The sequence below is a fragment of the Thalassophryne amazonica genome, chromosome 6 (assembly GCF_902500255.1).
Source record: "Thalassophryne amazonica chromosome 6, fThaAma1.1, whole genome shotgun sequence".
NCBI classification, from domain to species: Eukaryota; Metazoa; Chordata; class Actinopteri; order Batrachoidiformes; family Batrachoididae; genus Thalassophryne; species Thalassophryne amazonica.
Window position 1 is genome coordinate 115,869,353 of NC_047108.1, and position 16,832 is coordinate 115,886,184.

At 42.5% G+C, this 16,832-nt stretch overlaps 1 protein-coding gene across 1 annotated transcript in view; it reads right to left on the reverse strand.

The window, feature by feature from the left end:
- LOC117512957 (forkhead box protein J3-like) overlaps window positions 1-16,832 on the reverse strand; it is a 231,636-nt gene that overhangs the window by 116,093 nt on the left and 98,711 nt on the right. The gene's annotated exons all lie outside the window — the stretch shown is intronic.

The window sequence follows — 16,832 nt, forward strand, 5'->3', positions numbered from 1 at the left end:
ACTCGTAGCTTAAAGCAGATAACCCGTAAGTTGGAGAGGAAATGGCGTCTCACTAATTTAGAAGATCTTCACTTAGCCTGGAAAAAGAGTTTGTTGCTCTATAAAAAAGCCCTCCGTAAAGCTAGGACATCTTTCTACTCATCACTAATTGAAGAAAATAAGAACAACCCCAGGTTTCTTTTCAGCACTGTAGCCAGGCTGACAAAGAGTCAGAGCTCTATTGAGCTGAGTATTCCATTAACTTTAACTAGTAATGACTTCATGACTTTCTTTGCTAACAGAATTTTGACTATTAGAGAAAAATTACTCATAACCATCCCAAAGATGTATCGTTATCTTTGGCTGCTTTCAGTGATGCCGGTATTTGGTTAGACTCTTTCTCTCCGATTGTTCTGTCTGAGTTATTTTCATTAGTTACTTCATCCAAACCATCAACATGTTTATTAGACCCCATTCCTGCCAGGCTGCTCAAGGAAGTCCTACCATTATTTAATGCTTCAATCTTAAATATGATCAATCTATCTTTGTTAGTTGGTTATGTACCACAGGCCTTTAGGTGGCAGTAATTAAACCATTACTTAAAAAGCCATCACTTGACCCAGCTATCTTAGCTAATTATAGGCCAATCTCCAACCTTCCTTTTCTCTCAAAGATTCTTGAGAGGGTAGTTGTAAACAGCTAACTGATCACCTACAGAGGAATGGTCTATTTGAAGAGTTTCAGTCAGGTTTTAGAATTCATCATAGTACAGAAACAGCATTAGTGAAGGTTACAAATGATCTTCTTATGGCTTCGGACAGTGGACTTATCTCTGTGCTTGTTCTGTTGGACCTCAGTGCTGCTTTTGATACTGTTGACCATAAATTTTATTACAGAGATTAGAGCATGTCATAGGTATTAAGGGCACTGCGCTGCTGTGGTTTGAATCATATTTGTCTAATAGATTACAGTTTGTTCATGTAAATGGGGAATCTTCTTCACAGACTGAAGTTAATTATGGAGTTCCACAAGGTTCTGTGCTAGGACCAATTTTGTTCACTTTGTACATGCTTCCCTTGGGCAGTATTATTAGACGGTATTGCTTAAATTTTCATTGTTACGCAGATGATACCCAGCTTTATCTATCCATGAAGCCAGAGGATACACACCAATTAGCTAAACTGCAGGATTGTCTTACAGACATAAAGACATGGATGACCTCTAATTTCCTGCTTTTAAACTCAGATAAAACTGAAGTTATTGTACTTGGCCCCACAAATCTTAGAAGCATGGTGTCTAACCAGATCGTTACTCTGGATGGCATTTCCCTGATCTCTAGTAATACTGTGAGAAATCTTGGAGTCATTTTTGATCAGGATATGTCATTCAAAGCGCATATTAAACAAATATGTAGGACTGCCTTTTTGCATTTACGCAATATCTCTAAAATCAGAAAGGTCTTGTCTCAGAGTGATGCTGAAAAACTAATTCATGCATTTATTTCCTCTAGGCTGGACTATTGTAATTCATTATTATCAGGTTGTCCTAAAAGTTCCCTAAAAAGCCTTCAGTTGGTTCAGAATGCTGCAGCTAGAGTACTGACGGGGACTAGCAGGAGAGAGCATATCTCACCCGTGTTGGCCTCTCTTCATTGGCTTCCTGTTAATTCTAGAATAGAATTTAAAATTCTTCTTCTTACTTATAAGGTTTTGAATAATCAGGTCCCATCTTATCTTAGGGACCTCGTAGTACCATATTACCCCATTAGAGCGCTTCGCTCTCAGACTGCGGGCTTACTTGTGGTTCCTAGGGTTTGTAAGAGTAGAATGGGAGGCAGAGCCTTCAGCTTTCAGGCTCCTCTCCTGTGGAACCAGCTCCCAATTCAGATCAGGGAGACAGATACCCTCTCTACTTTTAAGATTAGGCTTAAAACTTTCCTTTTCGCTAAGGCTTATAGTTAGGGCTGGATCGGGTGACCCTGGACCATCCCTTGGTTATGTTGCTTTAGACGTAGACTGTGGGGGGGTTCCCATGATGCACTGTTTCTTTCTCTTTTTGCTCCGTATGCATCACTCTGCATTTAATCATTAGTGATCGATCTCTGCCCCCCTTCTCGGCATGTCTTTTTCCTGGTTCTTTCCCTCAGCCCCAACCAGTCTCAGCAGAAGACTGCCCCTCCCTGAGCCTGGTTCTGCTGGAGGTTTCTTCCTGTTAAAAGGGAGTTTTTCCTTCCCACTGTGGCCAAGTGCTTGCTCATAGGGGGTCGTTTTGACCGTTGGGGTTTTTCATAATTATTGTATGGCCTTGCCTTACAATGTGGAGCGCCTTGGGGCAACTGTTTGTTGTGATTTGGCGCTATATAAGAAAAAAGTTGATTGATTGATTGATTGTGCAATTTGTCATGCCAATGCAACCCGCTTTTCCACAGCGACAACACACAAACTGTCATTCAAAGCAGCCACGCCCCTAATGTCTTTGGACAACTGGGCTTTAGTGAACATGAGCATGAACAGGATGATGATGATGATGTCTGATAGACAATAAATGCATACTTAATTATATCACGGGTTTTGTTCTGGCATGCATTTTGTTCCAAGTTGTTTTCATTTCTTCAACTTTCTTGAGCAAAGATGAAACCAATAATCATTGTTTGGGTTAATAGGGTTTTATAAATGAATAGTTTTCACCATCTGTCATGCTTAGTTATCATGTTACAGGGTAACATATGTCACAGGTCATAGAATCCAACGGACGCCGACCTTGTTTGACCTTTACTTTGGAGACCAAACATTCAACACAGTCCAAAATATTATATTTATTCATCCTTTTATTTCAACCAATAACTTGCATCATTTTTTACTGAAATTGGAGCAACTGCAACATTTTAGACCCCTGTACAAACTGAAACTGAGCTTTGTCACCATTTTTGCCATTTTTACCCCATAACTCCAGAACATTCAGTTGTAGACAGTCCAAACTATACCTTTTTGGAATAACATTTTGATCTCTGTGTAATTCTTCATTGACCCCTAGCTGGCTACAGCTGCCACCCTGGGATGGTTATCATACATTTTTGTGTAGGCCATGCTACACTGTGCTGGATTCTAAGTGTTGTTTCGTTACCTTACGTGGTACCAATTAGGTCAAAACTGATGACTGGCTCATAGACTATGACCCATTCTAACCAACAGGAATTTCTGCTAGTTTTAGACAATAACCCCTTTATTTGACCATGACCCTAGACCTGTGACCTTGATTTTTTCATTAGAGGACAGTTCACTGAGTTTACAGACAGACTCTGCCATTATATTTGTCTTCTGTAATTGTGTTATGAACAGGTCTCAGCCTCATTACATCTAAATTCTGGGTTTGTTAGCGAAGCACACTTCTAGCCACCGGCAACCACTTTAGTAATCTCCCTGTTTCTCTACTGATTTACCACTAGTGAACTAATGGCTCAGGTGCTGTTATTTTTGGCCAATTGATTCTTCTTTTCTGTCTGATGTGCTACTGCAAGATGCGGGGACACGGGATCCGGGAGTCTGGTGCTGCATCCTGATAAACTGGACATGGACTAACTTGCATTATGCTGATGGCATTGCCAATCATCCAACACAAATGAAGACATGGGTTTTTGTGTATCAACTCACACTGACTGTGTTTTCCCCATTCGACCAGTTAGAATGGCCAAACAGTGGGCCACCCCCCTGAGTCTGGTCTGACTGAGGTTTCTTCCTCAAAAAAATCCCAGACGGAATTTTTCCCTTACGAATGTTGCCTATGTTCTTGTTCAGGGGGGCTGGTCAGATGCCCATGTGAAGTCCCTTGCAATGACTTTGTTGTGATTTAGCACTATATAAATAAATTTAATTAAACTGCTTTGCAGCAGGGCTAAAAAACAACTTTCAGGTCTCTTAAAAAAAAAAAAAAAAAACTCCACACGTTTGTGTGGCATTAAGGGCAAAGATCTAAAATAGGTCCTCTCAGGTCAAACTTTTGCTTATAACAGGGGGCTTGATGGATGCTGAGGATGCTCAATGTGAGACTTGACAACCACATTTAAGTATAAAAAGGCAGACAAACTGATTATGCACAAGATCATTTTATCAATTCATTGTGGGTATAATTAAGTGTGGATCTCCTGCACTTCCAGCAAACAAAAAGTGCAGAAAACAGCACTCCCTCTCGTCAGAAATAAACAACGCCTTTGCTGTTATTCCAGTTACCAATCAGATTTCTCCACGTTTAATTGCCCTGTGGTTCGCGATCCCACTTGCTTTCTGTAGAAAATCCACTGAAATCCTTTTGCTACACGATGCTAAAGCGCAGCAGCCTCCAAGACAGACGCGCACAATGAGAGGGGGAGAAATCAATTGCTTTTAGGGCTTTGATTTCCTCCCGGTCTGGTTATTTTTCCCTTCCAATGTTCTTTGCTTCCCAAGGAGGTCCAGAGCTGCTGCAGACAGAATACAAGAGGCTGATGTAGGCCACACACAGCTCCTCTCTCCGCTCCCCTCCTCTTCCTCCCGTCTCTCAGTCCCACATCACTGAGCAGTACACAGCCAATTAACGTTAGCACATGCATGATTTAGCATCTCCCCTCTCTCTTTGGCTTGAAACTGAGCGTGCACCTTCAGCTACGCTCCACACACGACCTCCCTGAACGCTAACGTATCTATTGACTGCATCGATCAGTCTTATGAATTAAGGTGCTGGTCATGTCTGAGTTGGGTCAATCGTGGAGAGGGGGCTTTTCTTTCTGTCTCTGCAACTACCGCCCTACGCTTGGACCCAAGGATTACGTTTGAATTATTTAAATCTTCTTCCCTCTTGCTTCATTTTTCAATGGCTCCAAAATCCCCACAGCAGAGAGAAAATTCCTCCCCTAAAAAAAAAAAATAAAAGCCTGAATGCAAAGTTTAAACTTGTCGGTTTTGCAAAATTGGTGCAATACATCATGCTTAACCCCCTGATGAGTCGAAGTGCAGACCTTCTATAACAGTTATTTAAAAATTTTTGTAAAGAAATGCTTCAAGGAGCTGCTGTAATTATATAGTTTCTTTGTCTGAGCAATTCATTTTGATTCAGCACAAACAAGAACTTGACAAACAGCAGTAGGAGGAAAACAAATACAGAGTAAAGGGTCTTCTGACTGCACATTTGTGGACTAGCGTGAAGGCCTTTGTGAGCGCTCCGACTAGTTTTAGTCATGGTTACATCATCTGGACACTTAGGAACTGACGGTCACTGGGTCACAGCAAACTCGCGTGTATCTGGAGGACTTCCAGTTGCGAAAATGAATCAACATTTGTGGAACTGTGGGACATACAGTATTGTTCAGAATAATAGTAGTGCTATGGACTAAAAAGATTAATCAAGGTTTTGAGTATATTTCTTATTGTTACATGGGAAACAAGGTACCAGTAGATTCTCACAAATCCAACAAGACCAAGCATTTATGATATGCACACTCTTAAGGCTCTAAAATTGGGCTATTAGTAAAAAAAAACTAGAAAAGGGGGTGTTCACAATAATAGTAGCATCTGCTGTTGACGCTACAAACTCAAAACTATTATGTTCAAACTGCTTTTTTAGCAATCCTGTGAATCACTATACTAGTATTTAGTTGTATAGCCACAGTTTTTCATGATTTCTTCACATCTGCGAGGCATTAATTTTGTTGGTTTGGAATCAAGATTTTGCTCGTTTACTAGTGTGCTTGGGGTCATTGTCTTGTTGAAACACCCATTTCAAGGGCATGTCGTCTTCAGCATAAGGTAACATGACCTCTTCAATTATTTTGACATATCCAAACTGATCCATGATACCTGGTATGTGATATTCGTATAGGCCCAACACCATAGTAGGAGAAACATGCCCATATCATGATGCTTGCACTACCATGCTTCACTGTCTTCACTGTGAACTGTGGCTTGAATTCAGAGTTTGGGAGTCGTCTCACAAACTGTCTGCGGCCCTTGGACCCAAAAAGAACAATTTTACTCTCATCAGTCCACAAATATTCCTCCATTTCTCTTTAGGCCAGTTGATGTGTTCTTTGACAAATTGTAACCTCTTCTGCACATGTCTTTTATTTAACAGAGGGGCTTTGCGGGGGATTCTTGCAAATAAATTAGCTTCACACAGGCGTGTTCTAACTGTCACAGCACTTACAGGTAACTCCAGACTGTCTTTGATCATCCTGGAGCTGATCAATGGGTGAGCCTTTGCCATTCTGGTTATTCTTCTATCCATTTTGATGGTTGTTTTCCGTTTTCTTCCACGCGTCTCTGGTTTTTTTTTTTTTTTTTTTTTGTCCATGTTAAAGCATTGGAGATCATTGTAGATGAACAGCCTATAATTTTTTGCACCTGCGTATAAGTTTTCCCCTCTCCAATCAACTTTTTAATCAAACTACGCTGTTCTTCTGAACAATGTCTTGAACATCGCATTATCCTCAGGCTTTCAAAGAGAAAAGCATGTTCAACAGGTGCTGGCTTCATCCTTAAATAGGGGACACCTGATTCACACCTGTTTGTTCCACAAAAATTGATGAACTCCAATGGCACATTCTACATGAATGCCACACTGCTATTATTGTGAACACCCACAATTACTAATTGCCCAATTTCATAGCCTCAAGCTTGTGCATATCATGAATGCTTGGTCTTGTTGGATTTGTGAGAAACTACTGAATCTACTGGCACCTTGTTTCCCATGTAACAATAAGAAATATACTCAAAACCTGGATTAGTCTTTTTAGTCACATAGCACTACTATTATTCTGAACACTACTGTAACTTAATCTACAGTGCATAGCGCAGGTGCATTCTGTGTGTGTCCAACTCCATTTTGCTGTTTACTTGTAATGTTGTTTGAGAAAACAGTAAAGGCACCTTGACACTTGCACAAATTTGTTCCACACACACAATCTTGAAGTGCCAATGAGTCAACGCATTGTGTGCGTGTGTGCATGCAACTTCGAACACAGAGAATCTGTGGACAGCTGATCTTTGCCATTTGGTCTGCTTACGTATTTTGGGTCGAGGATGAACGCCGCCAAAACGGAACAATGGATGTTGCTGTTAACTACTTTCTGGACTCACACGCCATTCCAGTTGGGGGAGATAAGTCATCTTTATATGAAAAGTGTGAGTTTTTGAGTATTAAAAGTCTCTCTCCCTCTCTCTCTCTTTTGAGGCATTTAAATGTTTCAGTGTTTTGTGTAACTTCAAAATATTTGAGTAGAGAAGCTACGCTTCGGTGCCACTTAAGTGTTCAGCGTGCTCATCAGGTCATCGAGTCACTACAATAACCTCTTGAGCAACGCCTGCGTTCACGCAGCCCACCACATCCAAGACAGACACGTATTATACTCACATAATCTTCCAGAAGTGTTGTTTCCTGCATTCTTACTGGACGATGATACTTTGTGTTTGACGACTGATGCACCACATTGAGGAAGACGCTGGCCGCTGTTGTTGTTGGCAACTGCGACCACACAGTAGCGGTTAGCATTATTTTGTATTTAATGCCAGATACAATCACGCTAACCGCATATGACACTAGCTCTTAGCAAGATTAGCAAACTTCACACTAGTTGCGGTTAATGTTGACTGTTAGCATTTAACACTAATCGCGGGTGACACTAATGGTTGCTGATTGAAGCGAACTTCACTTTATGCTAATGATGACCAGTCAACCCTAAAGCCCCTTTCACACCGGGCCTGGTTCGGGTTGCTTAATGTGGCATCATGATGACGCAGGAATGTCTGCGTCAGGTGCGCGCAGCAGGGGGGCAGAGAGGAGGTGAGAACGTAGAGGAGAACCTGCAATCAGACTCCGCTGCAGCCAGTCTGTGTGCGCTCTGATTTATCTCCTAGTTTGTATGTCTTGTGCTGAGCTGCAGGTCTGTGATCTGAGTTCTGTCATAGTTTATCTTCTCTGACTGCGAGCTGCGCACGCGAACGAACCATCTGTGAGAAAATGTGGAGATGTCTGGAGTTATGCTGTATTCTGTGGACATGTCCTGTCTCTGGCAATCAGTCTGTGAGCAGGACTTTGGACTTTATTTAATTTAAGGAGCAAGCAGCTGATTGCAGTCAGGCTGCAATCAGATATTTTTTTTTTACTGCATTGCTATACAACCCCAATTCCAATGAAGTTGGGACATTGTGTGAAATGTAAATCAAAACAGAATACAATGATTTGCAAATCCTTTTCAACCTATATTCAATTGAAAACACCACAAAGACAAGATATTTAATGTTCAAACTGATAAACTTTATTGTTTTGTGCAAATAGTTGCTCATTTTGAAATGGATGCCTGCAACACATTTCAAAAAAGCTGGGACAGTAGCAAAAAAAGACTGGGAAAGTTGATGAATGCTCAAAGACCTGTTTGGAACATTCCACAGGTGAACAGGTTAAATGGAAACAGGTGACTGTCATGATTGGGTATAAAAGGAACATCCCCAAAAGATTCAGCCGTTCACAAGCAAAGATGGGGCGAGGATCACCACTTTGTGAACAACTGTGTGAAAAAATAGTCCAACAGTTTAAGAACAATGTTTCTCAATGTTCAATTGCAAGGAATTTAGGGATTCTATCATCTACAGTCCATAATATAATCAGAAACTTGTTTCCGACGGATTGCTTGTTGTTGTGACGCTATTCTGAACTTCACACGGTTGTATACGTTTCTTTTATTTCTGTTTAGCACTCTTCTGGTGATTAATTGTATCTACTTTGAACGTTATTTAACTATAGTCCTGTTGTAATTCGCTAGCACTTAGCATTCGCTAGCAGTTAGCATTTGCTAGCATTTAGCTTTCGCTAGCTAGTTCAACTCCTCCCTTCCCACCCGTCGTTATTTTTATAGCTGGTTCTTTTTACCTGGTTAATACTTCTGTTAGTTTTTCAGTCGAACTGCTGTGAATTTTAAGTAATTAATTTACTCCTGTGTAAATCTTAGGAGCAGCTAGCATTTTCGCTAGCGGTTAGCTTGCGTTAGCGACTTTGGACCCTCGTTTTCATTTTTTTCATTTCGTTTTTTTATATACTTCTGTTAGTTAACTGTTAGTGTAACTGTTGTGAACTATAGCTTAGTACTTTACTCTTGTGGTGATCTTAGGAGTGGTATACGAGGTCCATTAGAAAAGAAACCGACCGTTTTATTTAAGAAAAAAACTATATGGATTTGATTCATATGTTTTTATGACAGCCAAGCTTGAACCTTCATGCGAATGCGTGAGTTTTTCCACGCCTGTCGGTGACGTCATTCACCTGTGAGCACGCCTTGTGGGAGGAGTGGTCCAGCCCCCTCGTCGGAATTCCTTTGTCTGAGAAGTTGCTGAGAGACTGGTGTTGATAACCATTTGTAAAAATCCAGGTGGCTTTTGGTGGCTTTCAGTTGAGTGAGTATCTGAGAAATTGTTTAACAGCAGGGCATGTTCCAACTTGTCCTTAAGGCTTCCAACGGAGGTGTTTTTCCTGTGGCGGGCGTGCCAGCCCGGCTGCGAGCTGACGCGCCAATCCGTCCGCACGTCTTTCATTAAAAAAATCTCCTTTAACAGTGGAATGTCCGGATAAACTGCTGATTCCGACCTCTTCTGAAAGTTCTCTGTTCTCTCACGACGTCCTGGGTCAACAGAGGCTTAAATTTGGAGGTTTTCAGCTTGAAACAGGATGACGACGTTGCCTCGGAGCGCTGCGCAACGTCCCGCTCCGTGGAAAGTCCTTACAGCGATAGAAACAATCCAAAATCTCTCATCAGCCGTTAAAATTTTCACCGAAAACCAGGTTAATTTGTCAATTGGTGTCCACTTGGATGTGCCTCACAGTTTTGAAAAAATTTTGATGAAGCACAGCACCAGTCTCTCAGCAACTTCTCAGACAAAGGAATTCCGACGAGGGGGCTGGACCACTCCTCCCACAAGGCGTGCTCACAGGCGAATGACGTCACCGACAGGCGTGAAAAAACTCTCGCATGTCCACGAGGGTTCAAGCTTGGCTAATGTAATCACAGGTGATTCAAATCCATATGGTTTTTTAAAAAAAATAATAAGGTTGGATACTTTTCTAATAGACCTCGTATATATATTTACTGTTCCTACATTTTGAATACTTCTGCTACTCTTTCAATGTAACTGCTGTGAGCTTTAATTCATTTGCATCTGTGTGAGCCTTAGCAGTGGTTAGCTTATCCATTATTGGTTAGCTCGTGCTTGCTTGGCTATAATCTTGAATTTCCTAGTGTACAAAGTACACTACTTTACCTACTTTACACCCTCCATAAATCCTACGTGATTTTGGAAGATAGGGTGGCTCTCTTAGAGAGCCGTGTCCGTAAGTTAGAGCAGCTTCTTAGCGCAGTGGAGTTAGATGTTACAGACACTCCAGATGAGGTCAGTGCTGGGCCGGCTAGCAAGCCCATTAGCATCAGCCTAGAAACGCCGGCTGTAGAGGACGGTTTTCGGACTGTGGCAAGGCGGAGGAAGCCCCATAGGGCTTCGTGCCCGATTGTGGCACCCCGATCACACTCGCCACTGCGAACTGTGAATTGGTTCTCCCCATTGGATTTACCTGATGTGACTTCTCAGAGCCCACAAGTGACTTCCACTCCTATCTCCAAGCCGAAACACCGGACTTTAGTGATAGGGGATTCTCTCACCCGCAATGTCAGGTTACAGACGCCGGCTGACGTTAAATGTATTCCTGGGGCCAGAGCTCCCGACATTGCATCCCATCTTAGGGTGCTGACGCTGCAGAAGGGAAGACAGACGAAGGACAATGACATGAGATATAGTCACATAGTTATTCACGTCGGCACCAATGATATCAGGATGAAGCACTCAGAGGTCACAAAAATGGACATAGAGAGGACTTGTGCCAGAAAGATGTGTCGGCACTGATTAATAGTCTCTGGTACCCTCCCCTCCCAGGTACTGATGAGGCATTTAGCAGGCTGACATCATTAAATACGAGGTCTATTAGAAAAGTATCCGACCTTATTATTTTTTTCAAAAACCATATGGATTTGAATCACGTGTGATTACATCAGACATGCTTGAACCCTCGCGGGCATGCGAGAGTTTTTTCACGCCTGTCGGTTACGTCATTCGCCTGTGGGCAGTCTTTGAGGGAGGAGTCGCCCACCCTCTCGTCAATTTTTTTCATTGTTTAGAAATGGCTCAGAGACTGCTGCTTTGTTTGATCAAAATTTTTTCAAAACTGTAAGGCACAACTGAGTGGACACCATTCGATAAATTCAGCTGGTTTTCGGTAAAAATTTTAACGGCTGATGAGAGATTTTGGTCTGTAACTGTCGCTTTAAGGACGACCCACGGTGCCTGACGGTGATCTGCGCTTCGAGGCGGCAGCGTCTCGTGGTTTCAAGTTGAAAACTTCCACATTTCAGGCTCTGTTAACTCAGGAAGTCGTCAGAGAACAGAGAACTTTCAGAAGAAGTCGGCATGAGGAGTTTATTCGGACATTCCATTGTTAACGGACATTTTGTAATGAAAGAACGTGCGGGCAGAGTCGCATGTTGGGCCGGACCCGACCGCGGGGGATCGCGACAGGAAAAACACCTCCGTTGGAAACCTTAACGGGCAAGTTGGAACATGCCCAAGCTGTTAAACAATTTCTCAGTTACTCACTTGTTGAAAGCCATCAAAAGCCGCCTGAATTTTACAAATGGTTTTCAACACGGAGGTGTTTTTCCTGTCGCGGCGCACACAGATTCGCCGAGTCGTCACAGAAACGACTCAGCGAATTTGCACGCACGTCTTTCATTAAAAAATGTCCTTAAACAGTGGAATGTCCGCATAAAGTCCTCATGCCGGCCTCTTCTGAATCTTCTCTGTTCTCTCACGACGTCCTGGGTGAATTAAGTTGTTTTCAGGTCGAAAAAGGCCGACGACGGCGCCTGAAAGCGCTGCAGGACGTCCCGGTCCGTGGGAAGTCCTTACACCGAAAGAAACAGCCCATAATCTCTCATCAGCCATTAACCTTTTCACCGAAAACCAGCTTAATTTCTCGAATAGTATCCACTCGGATATTCCTCACAGATCCAGAAAAAATTTTGATAAAGCAACGCGCGCCGTCTGGAGCAGCGTGTGAAACAAAGGAATTCAGCCAGGGAGGGAAATTCAACAAGTTGAAATTGTGGCCTGCTCCCGTAGACGTATCCATAAAAATCATAGAGGGATATGCTTTCCAAACTTAATATCCATTACTATATTGGATCATGTTGAAATTGAGGATGGCCCAGTGGTTGTTCCAGCAATAGCAAAGATTTTGTGTCTGCTACCTACAACGTGCGTGGAATGTCTGAAACCTAAACCTACTTCTAGGCATCTTATATATGCTAGTCTGGAACCACCCCTAAACCCAAAACAGTTCAACTGTCAACCCCACTGAGGTCCTTAGACTGGGTCTCATTAACATAAGATCACTGTCCTCAAAATCATTGTTGATTAATGATTTAATTATTGATCAACACTTAGATATGATTGGATTATGTGAATCCTGGCTTAAACCTACAGCTGTCCTCCCCTTAAATGAAGGCTGCCCAGCAGCATATACATTTAGTCACGTCCCTCGTGATGCGAAGCAAGGCAGGTGTGTTGCTCTTATTTATAAATCTAGGTTTAGCTTATTAGCTGTTGGGGGACACAAATATAACTCGTTTGAGCATCTGATTCTCTGCTCCGCTCAGGATATTACGCATTGCCAAGGTCAGAAGAATAAAAATCAGCCGTATTACTTTGTCACTGTATTTAGGCCTCCTGGCCCATATTCTGAATTCTTAGATGAATTTGGTGCGTTCATCTCTAACTTGTCAACTAGTGCAGATAACATCCTGATCATTGGTGACTTTAACGTTCATATAAATAAGCCTTCTGATCCCCTCTACAAATCATTTATGGAAATTGTGGATGCATTAGGATTTCGGCAATGCATTAAGGATTCAACGTACATTAGTGGAAATACCCTGGATCTGGTTCTCGCACGTGGTATTGCTGTCACGAATATTGACATCATGCCTCTTACATCAGTGGTGTCTGATCACTCACTTATTAAGTTTAAAGTGTCGCTGCCGTGTTTAGTGGAACAACAACCTTATTTATCATTGCAGCGACGCATCAACTCCTCAACTAAGACTGAACTAGAAGCTAGACTGCCTGATGTCTTAGCCTCACTTTTGACAAATACCCAGTCAGTAGACAGACTTGTGGATAGTTTAAACTCAGTGCTCAAAACGACACTCGACATGATTGCACCACCTGTGTTGAAACCACACTCCCCCAAATCGCAGTCACCTTAGTTCAATGATTACCTGCGTGACCTCAAGCATAAAGCAAGAGGTCTAGAACGGAAATGCCGTTGTTCTAAATTAGAAGTATTCCACCTTGCGTGGCGTGATGCTATCTTAGACTATAAGCATGCATTATTGGCTACAAAGCGGACCAACTACTCTGATTTGATCAACAAAAACAAGCATAACTCAAAGTTCTTGTTCAACACGCTGGCAACACTTATTCATGGACAATCACCTGTAGCTCGCTCTCCTTTTACAGCACAAGATTTCCTAGATTACTTTGAAAAGAAAATAGATGACATTAGGTTGAACATATCCCAGCATGCCTTAACCCATCACTACACCCTGCTATTTAGGTGGGCGCCACTACTGAGGTATTACCTAGATTTACAGAATTTGATAGTATCTCTCTAGACATGATGATGAAACTCGTAACGTCAACAAAAAGCACAACCTGTTTATTTGATCCTACACCAACAAAACTGTTTAAGGACCTGTGGCCCACTCTTGGGCCGATTGTGCTGGAAATTATTAATCTTTCTTTAACTTCTGGATCTGTTCCTAAATGTTTCAAATCTGCAGTAATTAAACCATTACTTAAGAAACCTAATCTTGACCCTAGTGTATTGAAAAACTATCGGCCGATATCAAATCTATCATTTTGCTCTAAAATTCTGGAAAAAGTGGTGTCACGACAGCTCGTAGACTATCTTACTGAGAATAATCTCTGAGCCACTGCAGTCTGCATTTAGAAAATATCATTCCACTGAGACGGCTCTCACTAAAGTGGTGAATGATCTTCTGCTTACAATGGACTCGGACACCACTACGGTTCTGCTGCTGTTAGATCTCAGTGCTGCATTTGATACAGTGGATCATCATATTCTACTTGATAGGCTGGAAAATCATTTTGGGATTACTGGGAGTGCCCTTGCACGGCTGACGTCATACTTGACCAGTTGTTCTCACTGTGTTTTGTACAGTAACACTACCTCTAACCTTAGTGACATGAAATTTGGGGTTCCTCAGGGGTCTGTCTTAGGCCCCCTGCTTTTCTCCCTTTATATAGCACCCCTTGGGCACATACGAGGGCTGTCAATAAAGTAATGGTCCTTTTTATTTTTTTCAAAAACTATATGGATTTCATTCATATGTTTTTACGTCAGACATGCTTGAACCCTTGTGCGCATGCGTGAGTTTTTCCACGCCTGTCGGTGACGTCATTCGCCTGTGAGCACTCCTTGTGGGAGGAGTTGTCCAGCCCCTCGTCGGAATTCCTTTGTCTGAGAAGTTGCTGAGAGACTGGCGCTTTGTTTGATCAAAATTTTTTCTAAACCTGTGAGACACATCGAAGTGGACACGGTTCGAAAAATTAAGCTGGTTTTCAGTGAAAATTTTAACGGCTGATGAGAGATTTTGAGGTGATTCTGTCGCTTTAAGGACTTCCCACGGTGCGAGACGTCGCTCAGCGCTCTCAGCCGCCGTCGTCAGCCTGTTCAAGGTGAAAACCTCCACATTTCAGGTTCTATTGATCCAGGACGTCGTGAGAGAACAGAGAAGTTTCAGAAGAAGTCGGTTTCAGCATTTTATCCGGATATTCCACTGTTAAAGGAGATTTTTTTAAATGAAAGACGTGCGGACGGGTCCGCGCGTCGGGACGCAGCCGCCGCGACGCTCCACCACAGGAAAAACACCTCTGTTGGAAGCCTTAAGGACATGTTGGAACATGTCCTGCTGTTAAACAATTTCTCATATACTCACTCCACTGAAAGCCATCAAAAGCCGCCTGGATTTTACAAATGGTTATCAACACGGAGGTGTTTTTCCTGTGCCGCCGCACCGCGTCGGCTGCGTCCCGATGCGCGGATCCGTCTGCACGTCTTTCATTAAAAAAATCTCCTTTAACAGTGGAATATCCAGATAAAATGCTGAAACTGACTTCTTCTGAAACTTCTCTGTTCTCTCACGATGTCCTGGATCAATAGAGCCTGAAATGTGGAGGTTTTCAGCTTGAATAGGCTGACGACGGCGGCTGAGAGCGCTGAGCGACGTCTCGCACCGTGGGAAGTCCTTAAAGCGACAGAATCACCTCAAAATCTCTCATCAGCCGTTAAAATTTTCACTGAAAACCAGCTTAATTTTTCGAACCGTGTCCACTTCGATGTGTCTCACAGGTTTAGAAAAAATTTTGATCAAACAAAGCGCCAGTCTCTCAGCAACTTCTCAGACAAAGGAATTCCGACGAGGGGCTGGACGACTCCTCCCACAAGGAGTGCTCACAGGCGAATGACATCACCGACAGGCGTGGAAAAACTCACGCATGCGCACGAGGGTTCAAGCATGTCTGACGTAAAAACACATGAATGAAATCCATATAGTTTTTGAAAAAAATAAAAAGGACCGTTACTTTATTGACAGCCCTCGTATTGCGACATTTTGGGATTACCTTTCACTGCTATGCAGATGATACTCAGTTATATATGCCAATAACTGCTGGTAATCTCATTCACATAAAATCCTTAGAAGATTGCCTTGCAGCAGTGAGAAGTTGGATGTCTAGAAACTTCCTAATTTTAAACTCTGAAAAGACTGAAATGATGGTTCTTGGTCCAGTGAGACATCGGCATCAATTTGACCAGTTAACACTCAGCCTCGGCTCGTGTGTCATACATCACACTGACAAAGTGAGGAACCTTGGGGTAATTTTTGATCCTTCATTGTCCTTTGGCCTGCATATTACAAATATTACTAGGACTGCTTTCTTCCACCTGCGAAATATAGCAAAGGTTCGTCCCATCCTTTCTATGGCTGATGCTGAGACCCTGATCCATGCGTTCATCTCTTCGAGATTGGACTACTGCAATGTTCTATTTTCTGGTTTACCGCAGTCTAGCATTAGGGGTCTCCAATTGGTTCAAAATGCTGCAGCCAGACTTTTGACACGAAGCAGAAAGTTCAACCACATTACACCCATTTTGGCATCTCTTCACTGGCTTCCTGTCCCAGTGAGATCAGATTTTAAGGTTCTGCTACTCACCTATAAAATTACTCATGCACTGGCACCTCCCTACCTAGCTGACCTAATTAAACCTTATGTACCGGTCCGGGCTTTACGTTCTCAGGGTGCAGGACTACTTTGTCTCCCTAGGGTGAATAAGAAGTCTGCGGGTCATAGAGCTTTCTCTTATCATGCCCCTGTTCTGTGGAATGATCTCCCTGCATCAATAAAATAATCAGATTCTGTGGAGCTTTTCAAGTCCAGACTTAAGACGCACTTATTTTCCCTTTCATATGGCTAGCATACTGGTACAATTTTGTTTTACGTTTTTTACTCTTTTAATTCATGTTATTAGTAATTGGAGCGGGCCGCGACCTCAACTTCACCTAAATTCTGGATCTTTTAGTGAAGCTTAGGACTAGTGGCCGGCGATCACCTTAGTATTTCTTCTGTTTTCTTGTTCGACTGGTGGTTGGCTCTCACTGCGGTATTGTATCACTTCCTGTTCCGGAGCACAGCAGTGTTTTGCTG